This window comes from Sarcophilus harrisii, chromosome 3, assembly GCF_902635505.1.
Source record: "Sarcophilus harrisii chromosome 3, mSarHar1.11, whole genome shotgun sequence".
Taxonomy (NCBI): domain Eukaryota; kingdom Metazoa; phylum Chordata; class Mammalia; order Dasyuromorphia; family Dasyuridae; genus Sarcophilus; species Sarcophilus harrisii.
In genome coordinates, this window is record NC_045428.1 from 248,908,720 (window position 1) to 248,921,974 (window position 13,255).

Genomic DNA, 13,255 nt, shown 5'->3' on the forward strand with positions numbered 1-13,255 from the left:
AGTCTGACAATTATTTTCCTTTGTTTTTCAGAATATATTCCTAACTTTTTTTTCCATTTCTTGGTGACAATATTTTTGGATGAATCTCTGGTAATATTATTCTCTTCAATATATCAATTTATACTTTACCTTGTTTCAAATCTTTCTGGATAATTTTTGTGTGATTTTCTGAAATAAGATATTTGGACTGCTTCATTGTTGTTATCTTTCCATGAAATCAACACTTCTTAGACTATTTACTAAGATGTCTTTAAGACCACTTGCTTTTGTTTTAAGAAATACTAAGTATGCTTTCAATACTTCTCTTTTGATTTTGTTGTACCAATCTTTGTTTTTTCTATTTTTTGAGTTCCAAATTTGCCAATATCTCATTCAGTGCTTTTGGTCTTAATGAAATTACAATTATTCCACAAAAATTTCTTAAGCAACTACTCCAAATTGAGGACTGTGCTAGGAGCTGGTAAGATACTCCCAATATACTGAGACTAAGGTAGTACTGTAAATTAGTGATCACTTCTTTTGCAGTTTTCTTCCCATTATCAATGCACCTATTCCTTATTTCTGTTGTTCTGAACATTTTCTTTTATTGTTTTATAGGAGAGACAGGGAAACAGAATAGAGAAAAGTCTATTGTCTTTTTGTGTTCCCATTGGCTAAGATCCAGGGGTGAAGTCTGAGCTGTTTGGGAATTACTTTTGAGGGGCATAAAGTCTGAGCCCATCCCATGTGTAAGCTTAGATTTGAGATCCTGAGCCAATTATACGATGTAATAACAGGTGATACGAATGTTTGTGGCAGCCCTTTTTGTAGTGGCTAGAAACTGGAAACTGAATGGATGTCCATCAGTTGGAGAATGGCTGAATAAATTGTGGTATATGAATATTATGGAATATTATTGTTCTGTAAGAAATGACCAACAGGATGATTTCAGAAAGGCCTGGAGAGACTTACATGAACTGATGCTGAGTGAAATGAGCAGGACCAGGAGATCATTATATACTTCAACAACAATACTATATGATGACCAGTTCTGATGGACCTGGCCATCCTCAGCAACGAGATCAACCAAATCATTTCCAATGGAGCAGTAATGAACTGAACCAGCTATGCCCAGAAAAAGAACTCTGGGAGATGACTAAAAACCATTACATTGAATTCCCAATCCCTATATTTATGCCCACCTGCATTTTTGATCTCCTTCACAAGCTAATTGTACAATATTTCAGAGTCTGATTCTTTTTATACAGCAAAATAACGTTTTGGTCATGTATACTTATTGTGTATCTAATTTATATTTTAATGTATTTAACATCTACTGGTCATCCTGCCATCTAGGGGAGGGGGTGGGGGGGGTAAGAGGTGAAAAATTGGAACAAGAGGTTTGGCAATTGTTAACGCTGTAAAGTTACCCATGCATATAATCTGTAAATAAAAGGCTATTAAATTAAAAAACAAAGAAAAAAAATAACAGGTGGTAAATGCTATGTATAGGAGCAAAATAAAATTCTGTATGAAACCAGAGGGAAAAGGTCATTTCCTTTAGAGAAGGACTATAACAGTGGTGACATTTTATTTGGGCTTTAAAGATTTCACCTACCTGCATAGAAATAGTCAATGATTCTCCATGGCCTCCAACTCTTCTGTCGGGTTCTTGCAGTTTTTCATAATCTGGCTTCAGATTATCTTTCTATCTACTTCATAATACTCTGACTCCATATTCTAGCCAATATATGCCCATATTATTTGGGTATATTATACTCATGATATACCCCCTCCCATTCTGCCATACAAATGCACAGGCTTTTCTCTCTTTCCAACTTGGATGGCCCTTCCTACATGAGGTATTTGCTGGTCCCCAGTTGTTAGTACTCTTCCTTTAATCCAACTATTTTGCATTTACTTATTTTTGTCTAGGCTGTATCTAACCATGCACCACAAGTGAATCATAAGTTCCTTGAGGGCAGGAACCATTTCTTTTCTTTTCTTTTTGTCTTTATATTCCTAGTTTCTATTAAGATTCCTTGCTCACACAAAATACTTAAATGTTTGTTGCTAACATTGAATTTGAATTGAATTTATCAATTCAAGATGGGATAAATTCAATATGGGAGGAATAGAGATATTCCAAGGCTAGAAAACAACCAAAGGCATGGAAGTGAAAAAATGCAGACACAGAACCCCTGTCCACCTAATAGAAGTTTGAGATTTAAGTTAATGTAAACAGAGTTCAAGTTAGATACTCAGAGAAAAACTGCATAGATTTCAAACAGGTTGAAGATTATTGGTTTTGAACCTTAAAAAAAAACAGGACTGAAAAAAGCACTATATTTATTCATTGAGTTAGATACCTTAGAGAATAGCTATAATTAAGAAAGAGTAGTAATTGGGATATCCAGAAGTTAACAGGACATAAAATTCAAGAAAGAAGCTAGTAGTAAAAGTCAAGGCCACAAATACCTATATACATATTTCTTTAATTAACAAAATGAAGTAGAAGTTCAAATTTAAAAAAAAAAAAAACAAATCTGACAATCCCTAACACTTCACTTAATATCATCTCTACACTAATTCAGGTCCTTATTGACATTTATCTGGACCACCAAATTAGCTTTCTAAATAGCTTCCCAGCTCAAGTCTCTCTCCATTCCAATATAATCTCCTCTGTTTTGCATTTCTAATTCCTTCCTCTCTTTGCACCCTTCTATGTTTCCCTATGTTTCAACAGTGCTAGATTCCTTGCTGTTCCAAGACATAAGACATTGCATCTCCTGAACTCACTCTTAGGTCTGGAAGGTCTTCCCCTTTTACCTCCTCTTAGAATCTTTGATTTCTTTCAAGAATCAGCTCAAATGTTACTTTTTGCAAAAACCTTTCCCAGTACCATCAAGTGTTAAAACGTTCCTAAAATTATATTTGTACTCTGTATGAATCTTATATGTATTGATTTATTTACATTGACATCATTTACATTAGAATGTGAACTTCTTTCAGACCATGACCTCTCCCCCATTTTTTCCATATCTCCAGTGCTTAACACAGGGCTCAGCACAAGAAGGCACTTGTTGACTTAGTAACTAGTTATATTAGGAAAGTATCATCATATGAGGAAAATGAGGAATAACAGAGGAAATCATTACAGAAAGAACTTAGATAAAAAAATCAATGGAGGAAGAAATAAAGAGAAGTATTTCCAAAGACCTGCCACAATCTGGTGTTGCCCTCCCTTTATAACTTTACTCTTACTGTTCCTTATCTCTTAGCTTCAGCTAAAACAGAGAACCTCCAGGGAAAGTTAGAGTTGTACACTGTGATCCAAGGTCCTTTTGGATTTGTAATTTCTGTGATTCTATGCCTCACATTTATATGGCTATTTATTTTAGAAGCAAGTACATTTTCCCCATTATCAGTAAGAACTTTATTTTTTCCTAAACTCTCATAGCATATCTCTGTGTATATCCCAATAAAGAACAATACATTTCCCATACCTTTGAACATTTACTTTAGTTCCTCAAGGTCTACAATATACAGACACAAATATTTTAATTGGAGTCAGGATACCTAGTGTTGAATCCTCAGCTCTTTCACTCGTTGCCTATATGGCCATAGAAAATTCCCTATCCTTCTCAAACTCCTTTTTATCATCTATAAAATGACAGAGTTAGATTGGATGATTTCAAATTCCCCTCCCAGTTCTAAATCCTCTTGTTTCTCCATTAATGCTATAGCCTCTCCATACTTCAATCAATAGTCTTTGTGAGTTTCTATGGCTGAGAAATTTATAGTACAGGTGATCTGATGATGTGTCAGTCTACACCAAACTGGACTGGTTTATAAATGTCATAAATGCAGATACTTGTCACCAACCTCTTACTTAAAACTGTCAGTATAAATGTCATAAATGCAGATACTTGTCACCAACCTCTTACTTAAAACTGTCAGAAAGTTCTTATCAATAGTCACATGAGCCTTCTATTCTATAGCTCTTTGTCTGTTCTCTTTCCTTCATCATACTTAAGATATTATCCACCCTTCAACTCTCCTAATATGCTTAAATAGGCCCAGGAACCAGAAACAGTTCTATACCTCACAGCCTCAGGTATGCAAAAGTAGTTTAAAAGTCAGGGCCACAAATACCTCTCTTCCTGGAATCTGATATCTGATTGTTTTAATAACTGAAAGCATACTTTCTTGCAGATTTATCATTTCCTGATGCTCCTTGTGGAAAAATGGGAAAAGGGCTACCTTGATCACATTGCACTAAAGGAGGAAGGACTTGCAGTTTAAATACTGGAAAGGAAAGATGTTCATCCTTTTATATTGTTTTCTGAGACAACACTTTTCATGTTATTGCTCCTTCATGCCACCTTTCTCAGAGGAAGCTGAATATAACAGTTTACAGGTCAACAGTTTGGAGTGGGGCTGTGATATATTCAGTCCTCCAACTAATATTCACATGTGAATGCAATCCTTTTTAGAGATAGAAAGATTTTACATTTGGGATACTATCAAATAGCTACTTCTTTATTAGAGATCTAAGAAAAACTGGATAACTACTTATTAGATATCTTAAGAGCGAATTTTCCTTCAGGTATAGCTGATTGATTGATTATTAATTGATGTTTTAGGTTCCATCTAGTTTTATGTTTTTCCTAGGCCATTCTAGAGGATGGCCATTGCTCATATCTTCCACTGAGGTGAGTGTATTAAAAACTGGACAAATACTCCACAGGCTTGGGAAGGCCCAATACCACTGTGCCGTGAGGATTTGATACCATTATCTGATCTAGAGTGGATTTTTATTGCTGCCTCTGTATGGCACCCTCTTTTTCCTTCCAAAGTCCAATCCTCCAAACCCTGAAATCCCAAATGTTCCCACTTCTAGATGTCACCACAAGTACAGTATTCTGTAAAAATTTAAGACCTCAGCCCCCTGCAACCATGCCCAAGTCTTGAAGCCTCAAGCTTTATGGAAAGTATAAAAATTAATCTGTTTTGGGAAGTGGGTTCTCTTGGAAAAATAAGGGGATATAAGACACTGGTGAATCCCATTTCTGCTACTTTAATAAATCAATCAACAAATAAGAGCCTGAATATCAAGCATTATATGAGGCACTGAGGATGATAGGAGTTCACATTCCAATGGGAGAGACAACATGTAGAGTACTTACAAAAATATATCCACTGAAAAAGGAAGGGAATCTCAGAGGGAAAGCATGACAGTAGGGATGGAAATAAGGAAGAGGAAAGGCCTCCTTCGGAAGGTAGGGGAGTCTTAAAGAAGAAAAAGAATCCAGCAGGAGGAGGTGAGGAAGTTATGAACATTTCAGGAATGGGGGACGGCCATGAAGATATGAGGACACTGGCCACAAAGGTGTTCTTTCAGAAAGAAGTTAATAAGAATAGATATTGGTACCCAGATGGCCTGTGATGGTTGATGTATGAGTTGTTATCCCTGACGGCCATAGTGTTCTTGGTGGTGACATCATTACATTTTGTAAAGGAATAGATGGTTCCCAGAACTGATGATCTGCATATTCAATTATCTTCTGAATTTGAGTTAGCTTTTTCCAGCCTCTGTAAGAAATAATTCCCTCTGGATCTGGTTAACTCTGGCCAAGCTCCATATTCAGAATCCTCTTCCCCCTTAGTTAAGCATTATGAACTATGAAATGCTGAGGTTTCCAAGGTATTAATTTTTTCTTTTTTTCCCCAGTTTGTAGGCAGAGGTTGGGATAGGATGACCCCAGGGAACCTTCCTCTTCATGGTCATGTTGTGAAAGAGGAAAGTGAAAATAAATTTATTTCAAGAATGTTCATTGAGAATTTTTTTATTGTTAAAGCTTTTATTTTTAAAATATATTCATAGATATTTTTCAATATTCACCCTTGCAAAACCTTGTGTTCCAAATATGTTCCCTCCCCCCTTTTCCTAGATGGTTAGTAATCCAATATATGTTAAAACATATGCATATCTTCTATACATATTTCCACATTTATCATGCTGCACAGCCCACTTACAATGGTCTTGTGATGGAGAGAACCATCTTCATCCAGAGAGAGAGCTGTGGAGACTGAGTGTGTATCCTGACATAGTATTTTTACCTTTTTTGTTGTTGCATGCATTTTATTTTCTTTCTCATTTTTTTTGATCTGACTTTCTTGTGCACTCACCATTAAGAATATTTCTAATGTTTATTTTTTATGTCTTTTTCCCTGTTTCCTTTTCTGTACTCATGAAATGTTTTTGCTTTTGCTTGCCTTGGTTTCTGTAAGCATGATAACGATGATACAGTATCTATGCCCAATGGATTTTAGGGTTAATGAGTTAGGAAATGGATTCATCTAAGGTACACTTAGAAAATACCACCCCCCAAATATAAATTCATGTCTCTGAAAACTCCCCACATAATCCCATCATTCACAATTTTACTCCAATAAGTGATGTTTACATCTTCAAAAATGAAGAAAAAACAACATTCTTATTTTGTACTAAACATAGTAGTTTGCATGTTGCCTTTTCCATTAGACTGTGAGTTCTTTAAGAGCAAGAAACTCTTTCCAAACAATTACAGTGCTTAGTATAATGCTGAGACAGAATAGGCGCTTAATGAATACTTACTGACTTCTTGTCTCCTTTGTAAAATAATGGATTAAAAAATGAGAGAAATGATTTTATAACTCAATCTTTTTAATATTATTTTATCTTGTATTTTTTGGTAGTGCTCCCACATTGAATAATTGTTTGCCATTGTTGTTTTTTTAAATGAATGCTTTCATGACTTTTATTAAAAGTTCATGTTTAGATTCAGTTTATTCACTGGGATTTCAATTAGTGCTCTTTTGCTTTTTTAAAATTTGCAATTCCATTTTCTTTTCCAATTTCACATGATGAGGGATATATTATTTGAATTGTCTTTCCTTCATATTTGAATGTCTTTCTCCTGACTGTTTGTAAAGGTTTTTGTTGGAACCCAAAGTTCCAAGCAGAAACTAGGTATAGACCAAAATTTCATTTCATATACCAAGATAAGGTCAAAATGATTACATGATTTAGATATAAAGGGTGACATAAGCAAATTAGAAGAACAAGGAATAATTTACTTGTCAGATCTATGGATAAGTAAAGAATTTATAACCAAACAAGAGATAGAAAGCATTATAAAATCTAAAATGAATAATTTTGATTGTATTAAATTTTAAGTTTACCACACACACAAGATTAGAAAGAAAGCAAAAAGGTAGAGAGGAAATTTTACAGAAAGTATTTCTGATAAAGATTTCATTTCTCAAATATATAGAGAATTTAATCAAATTTATGAGAATACAAGTCATTCTCCAATTGATAAATAAGTGGCTAAAGGATATGAATAAGCAGTTTTTTTAATAAATCAAAATTATATAGAGTTATATGAATTAAATATTGATTAGAAAAATACAAATTAAAAGAGCTCTAAAGTATCACATCACATCTATCAGATTTGCTAATATGACAAAAATGGAAAATGATAAATGTTAGAAGGGATGTGGGAAAACTTGGAATTAAGGTGTTGTTGGTGGAGTTGTGAACCGATCCAACCGTTCTTGAGAGCAATTTAGAACTATGCCCAACTATATACTTTTTTATTTTATTTTTTATTATAGCTTTTTTTTTACAAGGCATATGCATGGGTAATTTTTCAGCATTGACCTTTGCAAAACCTTCTATTCCAACTTTTCCTCTTCTTCTACCTCCTCCCCTAGATGGCAGGTAGACCAATACATGTTAAATGTTAAAATATATGTTAAATGCAATATATGTATATACATTTATACAGTTATCATGCCACACAAGAAAAATCGGATTTAGAAACAAGGTAAAAATAACCTAAGAAGGAAAACAAAAATGCAAGTGGACAATAACAGAAGGAGTGGAAATGCTATGTTGTGGTCTACACTCATTTCCCATAGTTCTTTCTCTGGGGGCAGCTGGTTCTTTTCATTACTGAACAATTGGAACTGGTTTGAATCATCTCATTATTGAAGAGAGCCATGTCCATCAGAATTGATCATCGTATAGTATTGTTGTTGAAGTATATAATGATCTTCTGGTTCTGCTCATTTCACTCAGCATCAGTTTCATGTAAGTCTCTCCAGGCCTTTCTGAAATCATCCTGCTGGTCATTTCTTACAGAACAATAATATTCCATAACATTCATATACCACAACTTATTCAGCCATTCTCCAATTGATGGGCAGCCATTCATTTTCCAGTTTCTGGCCACTACAAAGAGGGCTGCCACAAACATTTTTACACATACAGGATCCTTTCCTTTCTTTAATATTTCTTTGGGGTAGTAATACAATAGTAACACTGCTGGATCAAAGGGTGTGCACAGTTTGATAACTTTTTGAGCACCAACTATATGCTCTTTAATCCAGCAATAACACTACTAGGTCTAAATCCCTAAAAGATACTGAAAAAAGAAGGAGGGAGGACCTATTTGTACAAAAACATTTATAGGCATGCTTTATGGTGACAAAGAATTAGAAATCAAGGAGATGCCCATCAACTAGGGAATGGCTGAATAAGTTGTAGTCTGTGATTATGATGAAATATTATTACACTATAATAAATGACAAGGAGGATGCTTCTTTCCACAAAATATGGAAAACCTTACATTAACTGGTACAAAGTAAAGTGAACAGAACCAGTAACAGCAATATTGTAAAGTGATCAATTGGGAATGACTAGGCTATTCTAAGTAATTCAATGATCCAAGGCAATTATAATGATCAAACACAATTCCAAAGCACTCATGATGAAAAATGCTATCCCTCTCTAGAGAGAGAATTGATAGAGGGTCTGAATGCAGACTACAGCATGCTATTTTTCATTTTATTATTTTTGTGGGGTTTTTTTGGGGGGTTGTGTCTTTCACAATATGTCTAATATGGAAATATGTTTCGCGTGATTGCATATGGATAACCCATACCAAGTAGCCTACCATCTCAGGGAAGAGGCAGGCATAGGAATGAGGGAGAAAATTCAGAACTAAAAATTTTTTAAATGAGTGGTAAAGTTGTTTTTATATGCTATTGGGGAAAATTTTTTAAATTTTAAAAATCAAGCTATAAGTTTAATATGAATTATAAGTGTGATAAGGTTGTAACAAAAGAAAAATTAAAACAAAACTATTGTAACCCTAAACTTCCTTAAACAATGGTATAACTTCCAAAAATAGGGACTTAAGAATCCCATTGTACTCTGCCTTTATTAGACTTTATGTGGAATATGGTATTAAGTTCTAAACACTAGAGTTTGAGAAGAGCATTGATAATTTGGATAAATAGGATGATGAAAGGCTTGAGTTCATGACATAAAAATAGACTGAAGGAACTAGGAAAAAGTTTACCTTATATATACATATATACATAGAGAGAGAGAGAGACAGAGAAAGAGACAGAGAGAGACAGAGACATAGGCTTGTACCTACTATGGGCCAGGAGAATACAAATATAATCAATACCATCCCTTTCCTCAAGGAACTCTTATTTTAATAAGAAAAGAGACAGCAATAAAGGGAAACTGGGTGGCATGGTGTGGATATAAGCCCAAAGTATTGTAGAGTTCTGATTCAGTACAAAATGAATCAAAGCTAGTCAATAAAAACATCATTTCCCCAAGATTATAACCCAAGGTTTAAATGGGAGGGAGATGAGGTTGATGGTGACAATATTGGCAGTAAGGAGAGGTGGAGAAACCTTATTTGGGACAAGAAGTGAAAGTTTGTCTGTCAGAAGACCAGTTCTTTTAAAATATATGTTTTTTTTTTTTTTCCTTCTGTTTTCTGTATACAAAATTACAAATTAAGTTCCCTCCATCTCCCAACATTTTCACTCTGAGTACCTTAAAGCTATTTACCAAATGAATCAAGAGAAATTTCTGAGTGAAGTAGCAGCTGGTAGCTAAAGGCCCAAGCTTTGATGATAGTCAGTAAATAGGATTACCTACTTAGCCCCAAGGACAAAACAGATCCAATATTCCTGATTTAATTAGAATATCTGTCTCTGTGATGGGCTGAATCACAGACAGACAGCTATCTCATGCTGAAGGGCTCCCACTTTTTTTTTTTTTTTTTGGTCTTTAGTAAACTGCCTTTCAATTCAACATATTCCATGTGAAGTCTTTCAGGTAACTATAGCTTTATATATCATGGGAGATTTTCCTATAGCTATGGGTTAAAGAGACACTATTGCATCCTATGATTATTTTGGGATCTCACTTCCACTTCTTGTCAAATCTGGCCCACTAGAAAACTTAGTCTTTTCCAGATGAAATATATCTGTGTTTTCTAGGTTCCTGATACCTTCACTAAAGACTCTCTGGGAATCTTCTCCCCAGAGTCTTCTCTGGGAAGTAGGGGTCTTAAAGTCCACTTTCTCCTAGCAGTTTAAACTACCGACAATGTATGTGGCTTTAGAGTTCTTCCTTCAAATCCTAATTGCCTTTAGATTAGACCTAATGTCATTCCATGAATACCTTTTCCCATAATATTCTCAGAGCTATTCTTTAAAACATCTTTAGGCATTTTTTTGTTTGTTTGTTTTTAATGTGAGTCAATAAACATGACTAATCTGGAAATGCGTTTTTGTACAAATTTGTAAAACATTTATAAACACATTTTTAATAGTTTCTTTTTTCTTGTCTTCTCATTTAGGTGGTTGAGGGGGATAGAAGAAGGCAGGGAGAGAATTTGGAAATAAAAAAATAATTTAAAAAGTTTCTGTGCTTAAAAAAATAGAATAAAAATAAAATAAGTAGAATTAAAGTCAGTTAGTAAAAGTTGAACTTATGCTAACATATGAAAGAACTAGAATTTTTCACTCTGGGGAATTCCCAATATGGAATAGTACAGAACTCAAGTTCTCTATTTTAATAGATAATTCCTATGGATAATTCCTTAATGGATAATTTCCTTGTCAGAATTATACAGGATTTAAGTGCTTTGCTCAGAGAAACACAACTGATGTTAGCATTAGAGTTTAAACTTAGATCCTCCTGAATCCCAGACCATTTAACATTCATTACCTATGTTACTCCAGGAAAATCACTTAACCTTGTTAGGTCTCAAATTCCCCATTACTAACGTGAAGATGCTAAACTAGATAAGAGCTTGGGATGGAAGGGTTCTAGGATCTCTTCTGACTTGAAATCCTTGCCTCTATGATACATTTCATAATGGATAGAAATTGAACAAACTTCTAAAGAAAAAACAAATACTAAATCACTTTTATCACATCTTATATGTTGTAGAGTGTTCATTTTTTAAAAAATCATATCTTATCTAATAGAAGTACCTTCTTATTTCTTCTTTTTGGATCTGAGGAGAGATTTCTGTAGCAAAGCTTTTATAATATAAATATATCTATTTAAAAAAATGATGCCCAGATGTAAGCCATTAAATATATACAACCAAAGAAAAGACATTAATTCAGCACAGGATTCATGATTTAAATAAAACAGGAGCTATGGTAGATCAGATCATAAGTTGACACAATTTTGCATCTATTTAAAGATTTTAACTATCTAGGCAACTAGACTTAGTAGATAAACTGCTTAACGTGGAGGTATGAACACTGATCTTCCTGAATTCAAATTTTGTTAAACGTTTACTAGGACACTGTTTCAAAGTGATATTATGTTGTAATGAGTAAAATAACTAACTTTTTCAGAGCAGAACTGAGAGTCACTAAAAACTGAAATTCATTGTTATGGAATATTATTGTTCTATAACAAACAATCAGCAGGATGATTTCAGAGAGGTCTAGAGAGACTTACATGAACTGAGGCTAAGTGAAGTGAACAGAACCAGGAGATCATTATATATGACAACAATATTATACAACAATCAATTTTGATGACCGTGACTCTTTTCAACAATGAGATGATTCAGATCAGTTCCATCTACACTCAGAGAAAGGTCTGTGGAAACTGAATGCGGATTATAATATAACATTCTCATTCTTATTGTTGTTCAGTTGAATTTTGTTTTCTTATTCATTTTATTTCCTTTTTGATCTGATCTTTCTTGTGCAGCAAGATAACTGTATTGGATATTGGATTTAATATATATTTTAACATGTATAACATATATATTGGATTGCTTGCCATCTAGGGGAGGAGTGGGGGGAAGGAGGGGAAAACCATGCAAGGGTCAATGTTGAAAAATTATCCATGCATATGTTTTAAAAATAAAAAGCTTTAATAAAAAATATAAAAATTGACGAAAAATGGAGAAAATCCTGCAGAGCTTTCAATTTGATTCACTGAACGATTAAGTGACTACTATGTACCAAGCACAATAGGTATCAATGAGAACATAAAAACAAAAAAGGAGAAAAAAACCTGAAATTCATTCTACTTCAAACAGTGTGGTTATATAACAAGAGTCCAGAGATTCAACAATAGTCCTATAATTTGTAGGAATCAATATGCAGTGGGACATTACACTTAGACATATGCACAGTATCCAGGTATACCTTCATGTACCTGCAATATTCTTATCATAATCTACACCTCGGTGGAGAAAACTTACTCATAGTTGCTATAGCCTCTCTACTCCTACTTTTTTCTTCTCTTTACTCTCCCTTTTTTCATTTCCACAAAGCTCTAACGTAGGAGGAAGAAGGAAACATATTTCAGGGCTTCACAGTTTCATGTTCTGAGGCTCCTTTAAGACTTCCTCATTTTTGCAGCACAGACCTCCCTATTCTCCTTGGCAAAGGCCGAGATTTCTTATGGTCAGGAAGGCTGTCTGCCCTTTGACTTCCTGCTCCTCAACACGCACTCCCTACTCCCTTCTACCAACAGTTTCAGCAGAATCAGGGAAAATTAACTAGAATTCTTTTTAACTCCTTTGATTCCACTGGCTACCATTATCTGTGGCCCTGGTGCAATGCTTAATGGGAGTAAAGAAGCAAAAAAAAAAGGGTAAAATAACATTTTAAAAGAGCAGCACCCTTTTATGTCCCCTTCTTGTTCCAGGAACCAATGAGGATAGGATATCTAACAGATAGGGCGTGTGTGTGGTGGTGGGAGGGAATGGATCATCTGGGAGATGGTTCATTTCTCTTTGATTTGGGGAATGACTAAAAGACAGATTTTGACTCTGAAGAGAGTGGAGAATGGTGGTGACAGGTATTAGAGAAGCCCTAACCTGGGTCTTAGGCTGACATTTTCCAGGTTTGAGTTGAGCTAACTAACTGCCCAGGCTCC

The 13,255-nt window shown here is 34.5% G+C and overlaps 1 protein-coding gene across 1 annotated transcript in view; it reads right to left on the bottom strand.

Annotated features, from left to right (window-relative positions):
• Positions 1–13,255, bottom strand: part of MAOA (monoamine oxidase A) — a 178,433-nt gene that overhangs the window by 122,022 nt on the left and 43,156 nt on the right. The window lies entirely within an intron of this gene.